This window comes from Pan troglodytes, chromosome 8 (assembly GCF_028858775.2).
Source record: "Pan troglodytes isolate AG18354 chromosome 8, NHGRI_mPanTro3-v2.0_pri, whole genome shotgun sequence".
Lineage (NCBI taxonomy): Eukaryota > Metazoa > Chordata > Mammalia > Primates > Hominidae > Pan > Pan troglodytes.
In genome coordinates, this window is record NC_072406.2 from 90,402,852 (window position 1) to 90,417,471 (window position 14,620).

General features: G+C 49.6%; 1 long non-coding RNA gene across 1 annotated transcript in view; it reads left to right on the forward strand.

The window, feature by feature from the left end:
• LOC107966765 (uncharacterized) overlaps positions 1 to 14,169 on the forward strand; it is a 54,326-nt gene extending 40,157 nt beyond the window's left edge. The window contains exon 3 of the long non-coding RNA XR_001706690.3: positions 13,892 to 14,169. This is a non-coding gene — a long non-coding RNA (uncharacterized LOC107966765). The remainder of the gene's footprint in view (positions 1 to 13,891) is intronic.
• Positions 14,170 to 14,620: the final 451 nt, after the last annotated feature.

Below are 14,620 nucleotides of genomic sequence, written 5' to 3' on the forward strand. Positions count from 1 at the left end.
CTTCCCAGGGCCACATGGTTCTCTGCCTGCAGATGAAGAAGTGAGAGCGAGTGTGGAGGACTGTGTGGACAGTTTCTGGGCTGGGCTGGGTACATGGCTTCTACCCCGTGGTCTATGGGCCAGAACTTAACAACCTGGCCACACCTACCTGCAAGGGTTGCTGGGAATGTAGGTTCATTGTGTGATGATGGGAAAAGAGAAGGGGGCTTGAAGGAGATTTGCCATGCCCGTTTTAAAGAGGAGACCGAGACTCAGAGATTTAAGTAGCTTGCCAAGGGTCAACCAGCTAGTAAGAGGCAAATGCAGAATTTGTATGAGTTTGCTAAGGCTGCCATAACATAAGTACCACACACTAGGAGGCTTAAACAATAGGAATGTATTGTGTCATTGTTCTGAAAACCAGAAGTCAGAAATCGAAGCGTTAGAAGGTTCAGTTCCTCTTGAGGGTTGAGAGAAAATCTGTTCCATGCCTCTCCCCTGACTTCTGGTAGCCTTAGGCACTCCTTGACTTGTAGACGGCATTCTCTGTCTTCACCTTGTCTCCCCTCTATGTGTTTCTGTCTTTGAGTCTGAGGACACCAGTCATACTAGATTAAAGCCACCCTAACAGCCTCATCTTAACTTGATCATGTGCAAGAACCCTATTTCCAAATAAGGTCATATTCACAGGTACCAGGGCTAGGATTTGCACGTCTTTTGGGGTGAACACAATTCAGCCCATAACAGAATTCAAATGCAGGTTTTTCTGTAGGTCGTAAAAAGGAGGTGATGAGTCAGCCTGGAGGATTCAAAGAAGGCTTCCCAGAGAGACTCATGTTCAAGCTGGGCACTGAGGGTAGATCAGGAGTTCTCCAGGTGGAAAAATGGGTAGGGGATTCTAGAAAGAGGCATGAAGTAAGTCTCTGTTCATGTGCACAAAAGAAATAACCTGCATTTCTTTGTAGACATCCTAGAATTCAGTTGTGGAACGAATTCATACAATCTTTCTCCTTTGAGTTTAAATTGGCAGGGCCTATCTGCCCAATTGAGGCAAACAGCAAATATATGTGGAGTACCACTTTGTGATAAGCCATATGCAATGCCCTGGGGACTCAGAGGAGAATCAAACAGAGTCCCTGCTGCCCTGGAGCTTACAGCCCAGGTCAGCATTCAGTGAGCCTACATGAAAGATAACTAACGAAATGAGAATAAGACACGTATGTCATAAGTCTGAAGTAAGTGGGACAGATAGAAAGTTTTATTGCCATTCACAGGAGAGGGACAGCTTGGTGGCCTGGAGCAATCATGGAAGGCTTCCTGGTGGCAGATTCTAGGACTGGGATTTGATAGAGGGCTTGGATATGGCAGTGGGTAAGGGCTGCGGCATTCTAGACAAGGAGAACAGCATAGCCAGGACTGCTGGAAGCCAGGCTGGGGTTGGAGAATGGCAAAGTCTCGAGTGCCAGCCCAGGAGGTTGGGTTTTATGCTAAGGGCCCTGGTTTCACCACCTGGCTGCTGTCATTCTTCTGCTGGTGGGCAGATTGCATGTGAGCCTGCACCACTGGAGCTGCACCCAGTTTGGCCAGCACTGTGGCACGTCCTGATGACACAGACCCTGGGGCCTGCAGGGACCAGCAGGGGTGGTAGGAATGGCTCCTGCATTTGGGACAGGCGCCAGGAGATGACTGTTAGGGCTGCGGCTCCAGTGACTAGATAAGAACAGACATCAAAAGCAGGCAATTGCTGTTCTTCCCACAAAGGGCACCCTGGGAGGGGTGGCCCTGCTAAGAGCTCAGCTCAGCGGTCTCCCTGTGGGGGGCCAGGGATGGCTGTGTCATGGCTGCAGCCCCCAATTCACAGTTATTAAGCTAAATGACTGCCTCCCAAGCACAGTGGCACCAACCCTCCATCAGTTCACAGACCTCCCTGGGAGCTCTGCTTTCATCCCTCAGTGCCACCTCGCCTCCCTCCCTGGCCTTCAGAAGGTGGAAGGGCTGCTCTTCCCCACTGGCTGGGAAGGGAGAAGGCCTTCCTCTCGGGGAGGGAGGAAAGAGTTGATTAAGACAAACCCACAGCAATGCCTCCTCTCCCAGGGGCCCTGGTGTGAGGGCAGAGGATGCAGGTAGAGTCCTGGGCTGCACAACAGGCGCCTGGTTCTAGTCCTGGCCCAGCACTGATCCACTGGGGAAGAAACCTGGGCCAGTCATTCCTCCCTCTGTCTCAGCTTCCTCTCTAACAAATGGGTAAAATGATATTGATGGTGTGGATAAAATGTTTTCTTACTGGATAAGAAAGAGCTTTCAAGACAAACATTCTGCCTTTTGAGTGTTTTGGAAAATATATAAGCAATACAATTCTAGTTTTTCAAACAAACCTAGTAAGGAAGGGGTGACTCAGGTCAGCAACCCTCCTACTGGCACGAAGGGTCCCAGAAGTAAACAGTCTCTGACTCCATCCCATTTGTGTGTTTACAAATCTCAAATTACATGATCAAGAACCAGGGACCAGACAACCAGAACCTAGCCGTCACCAATTAAGAAGTCAGGATTAAGGACTCGTGGACTGACGGTAGATGCCAGTGGAAACGCTAATCCCTGTGAACCTTTCCAGGAACACATTGATACAGTGAATGTTTTCACTCAGCCAAGAAAGTCTCCTTGAAAGCTCCGCTCTTCTAGGAAGGCCTCCCAATTTCTCCTGTGCAACACTGCACGGGAGGGGTTTGCTAGTGTGTCTGTGTCTTTCCTAGATGTGAGTGCCTCTGGCTTGGAAACCACATCATTGCTGTGCCCCCAGAACCTGGCACAGTGCCTGGTGGGAGTAGGTGGTCAGGGAGCAAATGTGAATCAAAATTCTGTCTGAGCCCCTGCCGGGGCACATCAGTGATGTCCAGCAGCATCAGGCACTGTAGGGGATGCTGAGGACTGGTCTGATTATTGCTCCAAACGTGTGCCCTGGAGGAAAACGGAGAGTGGCTAACAGGGTTGGGCAGTGTGGACAGAAGGTGGGCATGTGAGGGACTCCAGGAAGGGGGTCAGGGGGCTTCTCAAGAGAGGCACTTGGCTTGGACTTTGAGGGATGGGCAGGCGTTAGGCAGTTGGAGGAATGAGGGTATTCCAGGGGAGCAGAAACATGACTGAGTGCCTGGAGACTGCCAGGAACTTTATGAAGCATGTCCCGTTCTATCCTTCCCACACCGGTGTGTAGACAATATTATCTCCATCTTGCAGACGAGGAAGTGCAGGCTTTGCAAGGCTAGGTGATTTTTTTATGTTCGCACACAGAGGTGGGTTTGAGTTCAGGTCTGTTCATCTAATGGGGACACTAGGACATGGGCAGAGACAGGAGAGGGTGTAGTCAGAGAGCAGAGGGGGACTAGGAAAAGGGACAGGCCAGAGACACTATGGGGCCTCTCCTTTCCAAAATAATTTCTCAGATCTCATATTTGGCCCTGGGGCTTCCAGCCTGATAGGTTAGATTTTGCCCCCATCAGACAGTAAGGAAACTAAGACTTAGAAAAGGGATGTGTTTTGCTGCTCTGCCAGAGATGGTTTAGGATAGGTACAGACAAAAAGGGGTGTCTCCACTAGGATGTCAGCTCTGCAAGGGTAGGGCTGTACTGGCTTGCTCAGCATCGCACCTCCAGGGTCAGAGTAGAGCCTGAGTCACAGCAAGCGCACAGTAGATGTTGCAAAATGAACATGTGAATAAATGTAGGGGACTTCCAAGGAGAGAGAGAGACAGAGAGAGACAGAGTATGTGTGTGTGTATGTGTGTATGTGTGTGTGTGTGAGTGACAGTTTGTGTATGTGTGTGTGTGAGAGACTGTGCATGTGTGTTTGTGTGAGAGAGAATGTGTGTGTGTGTGTTTTTGTTTGAGAGACAGTGTGTGTATGTGTGTGTGAGAGAGAAGTGTGTGTGTGTGAGACAGAGACTGTGTGTGTGTGAGAGACAGAGAGAGACTGTGTGTATGAGAAAGAGAGTGTGTGTGTGTATTTGTGAGAGAGAGAGAGAGAGAAAGAGAGAGAGAGAAGCTGACAGTGCTGCCTTTAGATGAAAACCTGGATGATCTTAGAAGTTCTCCAAAGGGTGCTTTCTCACCTGTAACACAGAGAGAGCTATAGGCAGTGAATTTATTAAAAGCTTGCTCTGTCCTGGAAACTGAGCAAGGCTCCAGGGACACAGACACACTAATCACACTAATCCTGTCATGGAGTTTATAGAATTTGTGGAAGACAAACACTCATTGCTCATCCAACAGATGGCAGAGGTGATGGGGCAGCATCCTAGGCCTTGGGGAGAGAGTAGAGAATGAGACAGTCAAGGTCCCTATCCTCAGAAAGCTTACTTTTTTAGTTGGGGAGGACAGAGAATAAATCAGAAAGCAACCAAAACCAAAATGAAAATGAAACCAGAGGTGCCAGATGACCTGGGACAGTGACAATTGCAATGAAGATAACAAAAGAGGGGAAGAGTGATTGGTCTGGGGACTGGTGGAAAGAGGGTCAGGAAAGGCCTCTCCCAGCAGGTGCCATTTGAACTGAGTCCTGCTTGGTGCACCTAAGCCAGATGGGGAAGATTTGGAGAAAGAGCATTTCCAGTGGAGCAAACAGCATGTGCAAAGGTCCTGAGGTATCTGGGCTTGCATTCTGAAGGAATAGAAGGAGGCTGCTGTGGCTGGAGCCCATTGAGTGATCAGGGGAGAGGAGGGAAGGAGAGGAGGCTGAGATGGAGAGGCGGGACCCATCATGCAGGGCTGTGCCTGGTGGGTGGAGTTTTTGTAACTGCTACAGGAGGGATTTGGTCAGGCTAGCCATAACAGTCCAACATGTAAGTGTTGACAAAACAAGGAACTCTACTAATGAAGTGCTGCAAGAGGCTATGAAGGCGAAGTGTAAGATGCCATGGTAGCAATTGTGTCGCCAAGAGGAGAAGCAACAGGACCAGATGGGCTCCTTAAAAGGGACACACTGGAGAGGGGTGAGTGAGGCAGCAGAGACATTAGTGCTGAGGTTGGCTGAAGCCAGAGTTAAGGAGGTGGCAGGGAGGATGCGCAAGTGTGAATAGATGGCTGAGTTTCCTTGGATCCGGTAGAATCTGCAGGCCTGGTTGGTCCCAAGACTGTCGTAAGAAAAGGAGGGCCATGCTGGGAGCTGGAAGAAACCTGCAGCAGGTTGGTGGTTGGATGGAGTCCCTTCACAAGTTCTGTCTATTGGAACCTCAGAATGTGACCTTATTTGGAATAAAGGTTTTTGTAGATGCAACTAAGGTAAGGATCTCAAGGTGAGATCATTCTGCATTAGGCTGGTCCCTAAAGCCAATGACGAGTGTCCTCATAAGCAACAGAAAAGATGCTGAGACACAAGGAGGAAGGGAAATGAAGACAGAGGCAGAGATCTGAGTGATGTAGCCACAAGCCAAGGATCTCCAGGAGCCCCCAGAAGCTGGAAGAGGAAAGAACGGTTCTCCCCTGGAGCGTTCAGAGGGAGCCTGGTGCTCCTGACACTTTGATTTCAGACTTGTGGCCTCCAGAGCTGTAAGAGGTTGCATTTCTGTTGTGTTAAGCCACTAAATTTGTGGTAATTTTCTATGGCAGCCCTAAGAAACGCAGACAATGCCCTGTGAGAAGCCCCAGCTCATACTGCTCCTGTGATTATGGCTCTCTGCTTGGATCTGTTTTGAAGAGCTCTGCTCTGTTCCTATTTTGCTGCACTACCCCCCTCCTCTCCCCGCCCCCCCAACCATCTATATTAGAATAAGATTGAATTTTCTAGCTTGGGTTACTAAGCTTTCAGATCTCGAAAGTGTAGCCATTAATCAGCTGTCATGGGATGTCGTAAACAAGGGGCTTTAAAAACCATGTTTGCTTTTTAGGCTGATAATACTTGGAGGTGAAGCTGGGAGAGTTATACATAATGCATGCATTTTAATGGGCCACGCACTAGAGCCCTCTTTAGTTCGAATGATTCGTTTTAATGTTCAAAATAAATATCAGAGACAATTTGCCAACAAAGCCGATTTTCTCCGCCCGCCATTAACTTAATCTTTATACCTCAGCCTAATGACAGAGGGGCTGGGGGGCAGAAGGAGGGCTTTGGATTGCAAATAAGTGGGGAAAAGCAGTTGGCATGGTCATGGGCCATGGGGTGACTGCATGTCTCGGATTGTACAGGATAGTCCTGATTTATGCCCAATGTCCTGGAGATATTCTGAGGTTGGTTTGAGTGCTGCTGCCAATATTTAAATGTTTTTGATGGACCAAATAACAAGTTCATATGGTTTAACCTAAATATATAAATAGCTCTTGGTTTGTTTGATAACTTACATGGTTATGGTAAATATGCCCTTTATAGGTGGGGAAACTGAGGCACTGAGAGCCAAAGAGCATTGCCTGGGGACATGGAGCTCCATAGAGGCTGAGCTCCAGGCTCCCTGGGTGCTCCTGCTCCCAGCCCAGGTGATTTCCTCTTGGAGTGTGTCCAAATTGTCACTGCCCTCTCTCTGCCCCAGCTTGTCCAGCTCCTGCCTGCTCTTGGGCTCTCAGCCTCAAGGGCTTCTTGCTGCACCTTTGGAAGGTAAACCTTGAAGGCACTCTTTGTTCTGCCCCAGGTCTTCTGGGGTGGTGATGCTTGAGGAAGGATCAGCAAACCCACTGTCCAAACCTGGGCATGGCACCGTGGTACATATCAGTCTTGATCACCCACAATATGGAACCGTGGAGACTAATCACACATACTTACAGTTAAGTAATTTTGGATAATTGACACATATTTGGAGTAAGGTATGATCCTTGCTTTTTGGAAGGTTACTGAAGGTAGGATGGGGAAACAAGATGAATATTCCTCCATATTTTGAGGTTGATTTTTTGAATTCACTTATTTTTTTTTTAAGAGACAGAGTCTTAGTCTGTTGCCCAGGCTGGAGTGCAGTGGTCTTATCATAGCTCACTGTAGCCTTGGACTCTTGGGCTCAAGTGATCCTCTTGCCTCAGCATCCCTAGTACCTGGGAGCTAGAGGTGCGCACCACTATGCCTGGCTAATTTTATTTGTTTATTTTTGTATGGACAGGGTCACTTCACTATGTTGCCCATGCTGGTCTTGAACTCCTGGCCTCAAGTGATGCTCCTGCCTTAGCCTCCAAAGCACTGGGGTTACAAGCATGGGCCACCCTGCCCAGCCTGGAATTATTTATTCTTTCTTTTATTCATTTAATAACTATGGAGTCCTCAAGTGCCAGGTGCTCGGCTGTGGTCAGGATAAATTCACCTAAATATCCAGATTTCTGGCATTCTGGAAAAATGGTCAGATTTGGCTCCCCACCCCGCATTCTCGCCTGGCAGCTCTTGGCTGGCACTGAGCTGTGGCACCCTCCCAGCCTCCCTTCACGTAGCCCATATTATTCTCCTCTGTGCCACCTGCCTGGCCCCAGCAGGCACTTGAGTTTGGGAACACTGGTTGATCTCTGCCTCCTATATACCAAAACTGGGCATATAGTAGGTGCCAAAAAAATTCTTGCCATTTGTTGCATGAAACTGACTCCAGATGGTTCTCCTTAAAAGGTCCTCATCTTCCTTCAAACACTTCCACAGCTCCATCCATGTGTTCTGGAGGAGAACAAGTGCTAGCTCCTCCATGAGTGAGCTCAGCTTGGGGAGGGGACCCTGATGGGCCAACACCCAACCTGGGCATCCTAGAAGTGGGTACGCACACCATGGGCACATCAGCGTTGGTGAGAATGCAAACCTGCCCCCCACCCCCGACATCTATCAAAACTTGAAAATTTCATGCTCTTTGGCCCAGGTATTCCAGGGCCACATTCCACAGATGAGTTTGCGAAAGTGCATCAGGATACAGATGCAAGCCTGAGGGTTACAAAATTGTTTGCAGCAGCAACTAGAAACCCCAAAATGTCCATCAGAAGGGCGTAAGTATGTGAGACATGGTGCTTCCATGCCAACGGCTCTAGGAGAGAATGGGGCAGATATGGAGATATGTGCTGATATGGAAAGATTCAGAGATGCATTTTCAGCACAATAAAGCAAGGAGCAGAGCAGTGTGTATGAACACATTTTGTGTATAAAAGACAAGTGAAAGCATGGGTTGATGTGAACGCTGGCTCTGCCACTTACCCGCTGTGTGACTTGGGCAAGTCACTTAACCTCTCTGGGAGTCATGACCTAGGCTGTAAACTGGAACTAATAATAGCGTCTCATCATAGAGTTGCTGCGATGTCTCATGCATTAATATATAGAGAGAGCATGAAAAGAGCTGGGGCCAGAATAAGACCTCTTTGGCTGTTATTATTACTGTATATGCACATATATGTCTTTATATTCTGGAAGAACAAAAAATATTAGCAGGAGATAGTTTTGTTATTGAGAGAGGTTTGGAAGGAGAGATCTTTTTATTTTACATCTTTATGAACAGTTCAAAATTTTTATCATAGGCATTTTTAAAACTTTTATTTCAAAATAAGCGAAAACAAATTGACCAACCATCAGGGAGGAATCTCTTTCTGTCTGGGGTAAAGTGGGAGCTGGGAAAGTTAACTGAGGAGGTTGCCTCGGAGCTGGACCTTAAAGGATCACCCAGGCAGAGAAAAGAGCTGAAGGACGGGCATTCCGGCTGGGAAAACCAGCATGCATGAACGTCCAGAGGCAGGAGTGATCAGAGGGAGTAGTGAGGGGTCAGATTTGGGGATCACAGATGAGCAGCTGAGATGAGACTGGAGGGATCAATGAAAGAGTTTGTGGGCAGGGTTCAGACCTCCTGTACTCAAATCCATGTTTGCTTTTAGGTGATGAAGAATAGATGATATATTTTTTAGCTGGATACAGAAATGCAACATGCCCATTTTGCCAGATAAGAAAACCGCAGTTCAGAGGAGTGAAGGGTCTTTCCTGAGGTTCCACATCAAGTTAGAGGCATAGAGGGTCACTGGCTGCTGGTGTCATCTTGTTCTGCCACATAGCACATGCTTCATCAGCCCCACCTGACATTATCTCACTGTAAGGTTGGGGAAACTGAGGTTCAGCAGGGAGGCTACTTGTTTCTTTTTGTGTAGTCTGTCTCCCCAGTCAGCGAAGGCTCTTGGAAGGCGGGACCTGTGACTGTTCTGTGGACTAACGCTTGCCCCAGGGCCCAGGACTGGCACATAATAGGCGTGCAGTAAATGTCTGTGGAATGCGAGAATAAAACAAGGTCATGTGGGAAGTCAAGGGCAGGCAGAACAGAAACCCAGGTCTCTGTATCTGGACCTGCAGGCTGGGCTGTATTCAGTGCACTGGGAAACCTGAACTCTTGGTGCTGAAAGGGAGCCTTGGGTATCTTGAGAGTAGGGCCTGGGTTTTGTGGTCCATATTGCCCTTGGTGAATGAATGAAGGAAGGAGATGTATGCATCAATGAGAGGATATGGTCCAGCCCTTTCATGAAGCCCAGAGAGGGGAAGGGCTTGGATAAGGCTGCATAGCTGGTGGGCCCAGGGCCAGCTCAGAGCAGGGCCTCAGACAATGTCAGCTGAATGAATGATACAGCTTCCCTGCTTGACATGGGGCAGGGACCTTTTCTCTCCCTACAGGGGCAGTTCTGCAGGGATGGGATCATCTTTTCAAGCCACTGCCTGGGTCTTTGCATCACTCATCATCATCCCAGGAATGACATTAACAGTGGGCCCAGCTGCTTGTGACCGGCCTGCTCCCCACACCCTCCCCATCACCTCACACTGGCACATGGACCACAGTGGGCCTCTAGGGAGCCCTACCCCTTTTCCCAAGATGGGAGGCCGGAGCAGGGACTGAGTCCTGGTGTGGCCTCATGTTGCTGTGCCCTTGTCCTTGCCCCTTCCTTTCCTCTGCGCCTCGGTTTCTGCTTCTCCAACCTATGTTCTTCGGTGCTGCCCTTGGTGTGGGGATGGGATAGTGCGGAAGAGAGAGCAGGATTGGGGCTTGATCGCCTGGACCCAAACCCTGCTCTACCCTGACCAGCTCTGCAGCTGGCCTGGGGCGAGGCACTCACCTCTCTGAGCTTGGAGCTTCTCCCTGAAGGATGGGTGAGAATCCATTCTCCGCCCTAGTCTGTGATGAGGGCTGGGTGACGCTTTGCCAGTTACCCAGTACCTGTCCAGCACCTGGCCTGTGCATGTTCTGGAAGTATGGCCAGTACTTTCATTACCTCTTCAGCGTCATTGCCCCCATCCTGGCATCCTAGCACCTGGCCCTCATTTGGATAATGCTTTATCCAAAGATAAAGCATTCTGTGCGGTGGAACATTCCATCTCCAAGCCTTTGCTGTCACTTGTGCCTGAAATGCCCTCTTGCTGTCGCTCTGAATCGGAGACCCCCTGTTTGCCCCCTGACCTGGCCTGTGTCTCAGAATCCCTCTGGATTCACGCTCTTTCCTCTGGGTGCCCTACAGCCCAGGCCTTTCCTCTGCAGGGTCCCATCTGCAGGCTGCCCCACCATCCGGGCCCTCCACTTCTCTCTGTTCCTGGCACAGCTGTGACTGTCTCTCCCTGCCTCAGTATCCCGGAGAGTGTAGAGTGTCTGGATCAGGCCCTTTACCTCCCCAGCCTCACAGCCAAGGCTAAGAGAGGAGAAATGCCTGGGTTCAATTCCCAGCTCTGCCACTCCCCAGCTCTGTGACCTGGGGCAAGTGTCTTCCCCTCTCTGAGCCTCAGTGTCCTCCTCTGTGCAGTGGGGATGTTGTCAGCCTTTGCTTGGCCGGGTTGTAGTGGAGATCATGTGAATCCACATCTGAGATTGCTTAGGATGGGTGCCCAGCTTCCCCTAAGGCCTGTGTGAGTGTTTGCTGTCATTATTGTTATTATTGTTGCTGTGGTCACCAACTCTCCCAAGGCTACAGAGCAGATAAGGAAGTGGGGTATCCTGGGTAGAGCGGCTAGGCCCAATGCCAAAGTCCAGCCAGTCTGCCCACCCATCTCCCTCCCACCTCTGAGGCCTCAGAGCTGCCAGCTCTTGAGGAGGGAACTATGTATGTGCTGGGATTTCTGGAGGTGGAAGGAGAGCCCAGTGGGAGGAGGTAGTGCCCTTCTCCCCACCAGGAGTGGTTCTGGGAGGGGCAGGTGAGTGGTGGGGGATGTTGGAACAACAGAGCTCCTGTTTACCATGAGGGACCTTAATATTGTGACTGCTGCTTCTGCTCTGCCTCCCTGCTGTCTCACTTGGCAAATATGCTCCCTGGGGACTACGCAGGACTGGCTGCTCCCCCAGCTCCTTCTCTCCTGGGAACAGCCAGGGGAGGGGGAGCCGTGCCTCCACTTCCTCCAGAGGCCTTTCTCTCCCTTCTGCGTGGTAATGCCTGGCTGGGGAGGCACAACTTGAATCACAGTGGCGGGGAGACTTCTGGCCCCACGCCCTGCTTGCTGTGTGACCCTGGGTGCAGCACCTCATCTCTCTGAGCCTCAGTTTCCCTACTTGGGAAGTAAAGGGCTTAGTCTACAGCTCCAAAAATTATGAAAATTATTCTTTTTCTCTTCACCAGGAGAAGAAAAAGGAGACTTTCATTCAAAGTTGTGGTGGTTGTGGTGGTGGTAATGTGTGTGTGTGTGTGTGTGTGTGTGTGTGTGTGTACCTAAAATGCAACCCTTCCTCCTTCCCCTAGGAAAGGCTCGCTTCAGGTAGGCCTGATTCCCCCACTCCACCTTCCTCCAGGAAGCCGTCCCTGACCACCCCCCTCCCCAGCTGGGTTAGAGTCCTCTGGGCACCCGTAACACTGGCTTTCCTCTCTTAAGGCACCTGTGTCTCACCTACTCTAGTACCAGGCCTGGTCTGAGGGGCCTCACCCCAACCACAGCATAGAGCCTGGCAGAGCAGCCTCACTGCCTATGGAACTACTCTAAGATGAGACAATGGGAGTGATTTCTGGACTTTCAGACCAGGGCAATTTCCTGGGTGTCAGGATGTGGGTGGGCGTGGGAGTGGGAGTGGAAGGCCCTGCTCTCAGGATCTGTGGAGCCTCTCCCTATAGAACCTTGAACGACAGAGCTGGGCAGGTGGTCCCTAGGACACACAGTGAGATGTTAACTCTCATTTCCCAGGCCTGATTCTGTATGTGGGCCTAGTTTGAGGCCTCTGTACCTCCAAGTGAGCCTTGCCACCTCCCTGGGTGCCCCAGAGAGCACGGCCAGGCCCAGCTATGGCAGCTGGCATGGCCCTGTCTGATCCTCCCTTTCATTCTGGGCCTCTCTGAACATCTGGCCCTGTGCCCTCCATCCTTGGTGTTCAAAGCTTCACAGAAGCAGCTCAGCAGGAAATCAGAGTGCTCTGACCCCTCTAGTCCCTTAAACTCTTTTAAAGGAAGAAATACCCTGATGGGAGTGTCTTCTGGCAGATTTACATTTTTAAAAAAATGCCAGTCACTGCTCTACAAAATGGGAAGCCCAGGCTCTAGAGTGAAGATCAAGGTGCAGAGAGCTGGGTGGCTGACTTTTCTCATCATTCTGCTCTGGGCCAAGGGCTGCTTCTCACCCTGCTTCCCCAGAGAGTAGCCGCAGGGCCAGGCTCCCTCCATCCCCTCTCCCTGCCCAGCTCTAGCTTGGCCCATGGCTCTCTGAACCTCCCACTGCACTCCTGCTTCTGTTTTTGTGGGTGCCTGACCTCCACCAAGCATCTCCTTCCCCTCCTAGCTCCTGACCCGAGGCCTTGGAGGAACCCTCCCTAGGTTCCAACTGGGAGGGCATCCCTCCACTACATGTCCTTTGAGACTGGTTCTAGAGCCCAGCATCAGGAAACTATACAGGTTTGGAGCCCAAGAGATCTGAATTTAAAGTTTAGCTCTATAGCCATCAGCTTTGGGATTTGGGCAACTCACAAACTCTCCCTGAGCCTCAGGTTTCCCATCCAGAAAGTGGGTATAAAAGCACCCATCTGAGAGAGTGACTGCAAGACGGTGAATGAATGTGTGTGATGTGCCTAGCAGCCAGCCTGCGAACAGTTCTGTTCCAAGTGGGGCCCAGGACTGGTGCCATCCGCAGACTGGTCATGATAGAAATGGAGAGTGAGAATACTTGTACAGTAGCTTGACAAGATGGTGACATTTTAGCTTATTTCATGAAAGCATTTCCAACAAATTGGAAAATAAACTGATTGGAAATGAAACAAACTGGTTCTTCCACACTTAGACTTTGAGAAGTCTTACTCAGCATGGAAGAAATCTCAAGAAACAGTGGTTATTTTCATCCATCCATCCACCCATCCACCCACCTATCCACCCATACGCCCACCCACCCATTCATCCACCCACCCACCCATCCACCCATACGCCCACCCACCCATCCATCTACCCACTCATCCATCCACCCATCCACCCACCCACCCACCCATCCACCCATCCACCCATCCATCCATCCATCCATCCATCCATCCATCCACCCACCCATCCATCCATCCATCCGTAGATTCACCCCTCACGGTGAATTCATCCCTCACGACGGATGCTCAGAGGACCTAAATTTGGCTCTGGCTGTGACTCTTCATTTATTGAGCTTTGTTGGGGTAGATGAGAGAGGTCTGTATGTTCCCCAAATTTCTTCAGGCAGAGGCAGCTCTGAATTATATCATATTGTCAGGGGTAGGGCCAGGAAAAGCCCCATCCCCCAATTGCACCCCTTGCCCTTGCTTGGCTCCTGCTTTCATTTTCATCAGGAAAACCCGGGTAGGATTTACTCTAAGTCTGTTCTTCATCTTCCCCAAACTCAAAGTCAGGAGTTTGTCCCCCACTCCACCTCCCCCAAACTAATTTCCTTTTATTATGAAAACCAGAAAAATGACAAGTAATTGCTTGAAGATGTTAGAAAGATTGCATTTTGTTTTGCTACTATCAGCTTAAAAATAATGTTTAAGAGATTATGAATGGGTGATTAACTATTTTTTCTATTACTTCTCTCTCAAAAGCAAAACCACAACGATTGTGATATGCACAGTAAAACGAAAGCCCAGCTATCTGAAACCAGGCTAGAAGAAACCAAAAATACCCACCCCACAAGGAGCCATGTCCCTTTCGGGGAGAAATTGTTGCACTCAGATCTTGGAGAAGACAGAGCCATGCAAGGTTAAGTTGCTAAAGTGGCTAAAAACAAACATGGTCTCCACGCGCTAATTTTTCTCCATGGCCCCTCCTCCCCACTCCTTACAGTAAACAGCAGTTATGGGGACTGCAGTCAAATTCCCTATTTACTGCCTTTCCTGAGTCAGTTTGTTTTGGGTGAAAACAGTCTCTGATGCAGCTCTATTGCACCATTTCAGCGGGTGTTTATCATTTAAAAGGAACAATTTTAATACCTACATTTGCCTTACAGTATGAGCCATAAATGTGATTTAGGTTTCCCTTTATAATAGACTCTACAAATGATTGCCTAGGCTCCAGAAGAACTGTTTCTCCAAGTGCTGGCCATGAAAATGAACAGGCTTTTCCTTTCTTTACGAAAGTTTTCCTTTTTAATACCTCTTGAAATTAATTGAACAAAAACTGGGTAAATGGGCTGACTCACACATCTTTCTTGCTGGGAGTCTGGAGCCTGCCAGCAATGTCTTGGGAAAGGATGGGTATCCCAGAGTGGGCATGGGAGGAAGGCCCAGGAGGTTGTGCTGCTGATGCTGTTTGTCCTACTTCCTGCCCCCCTG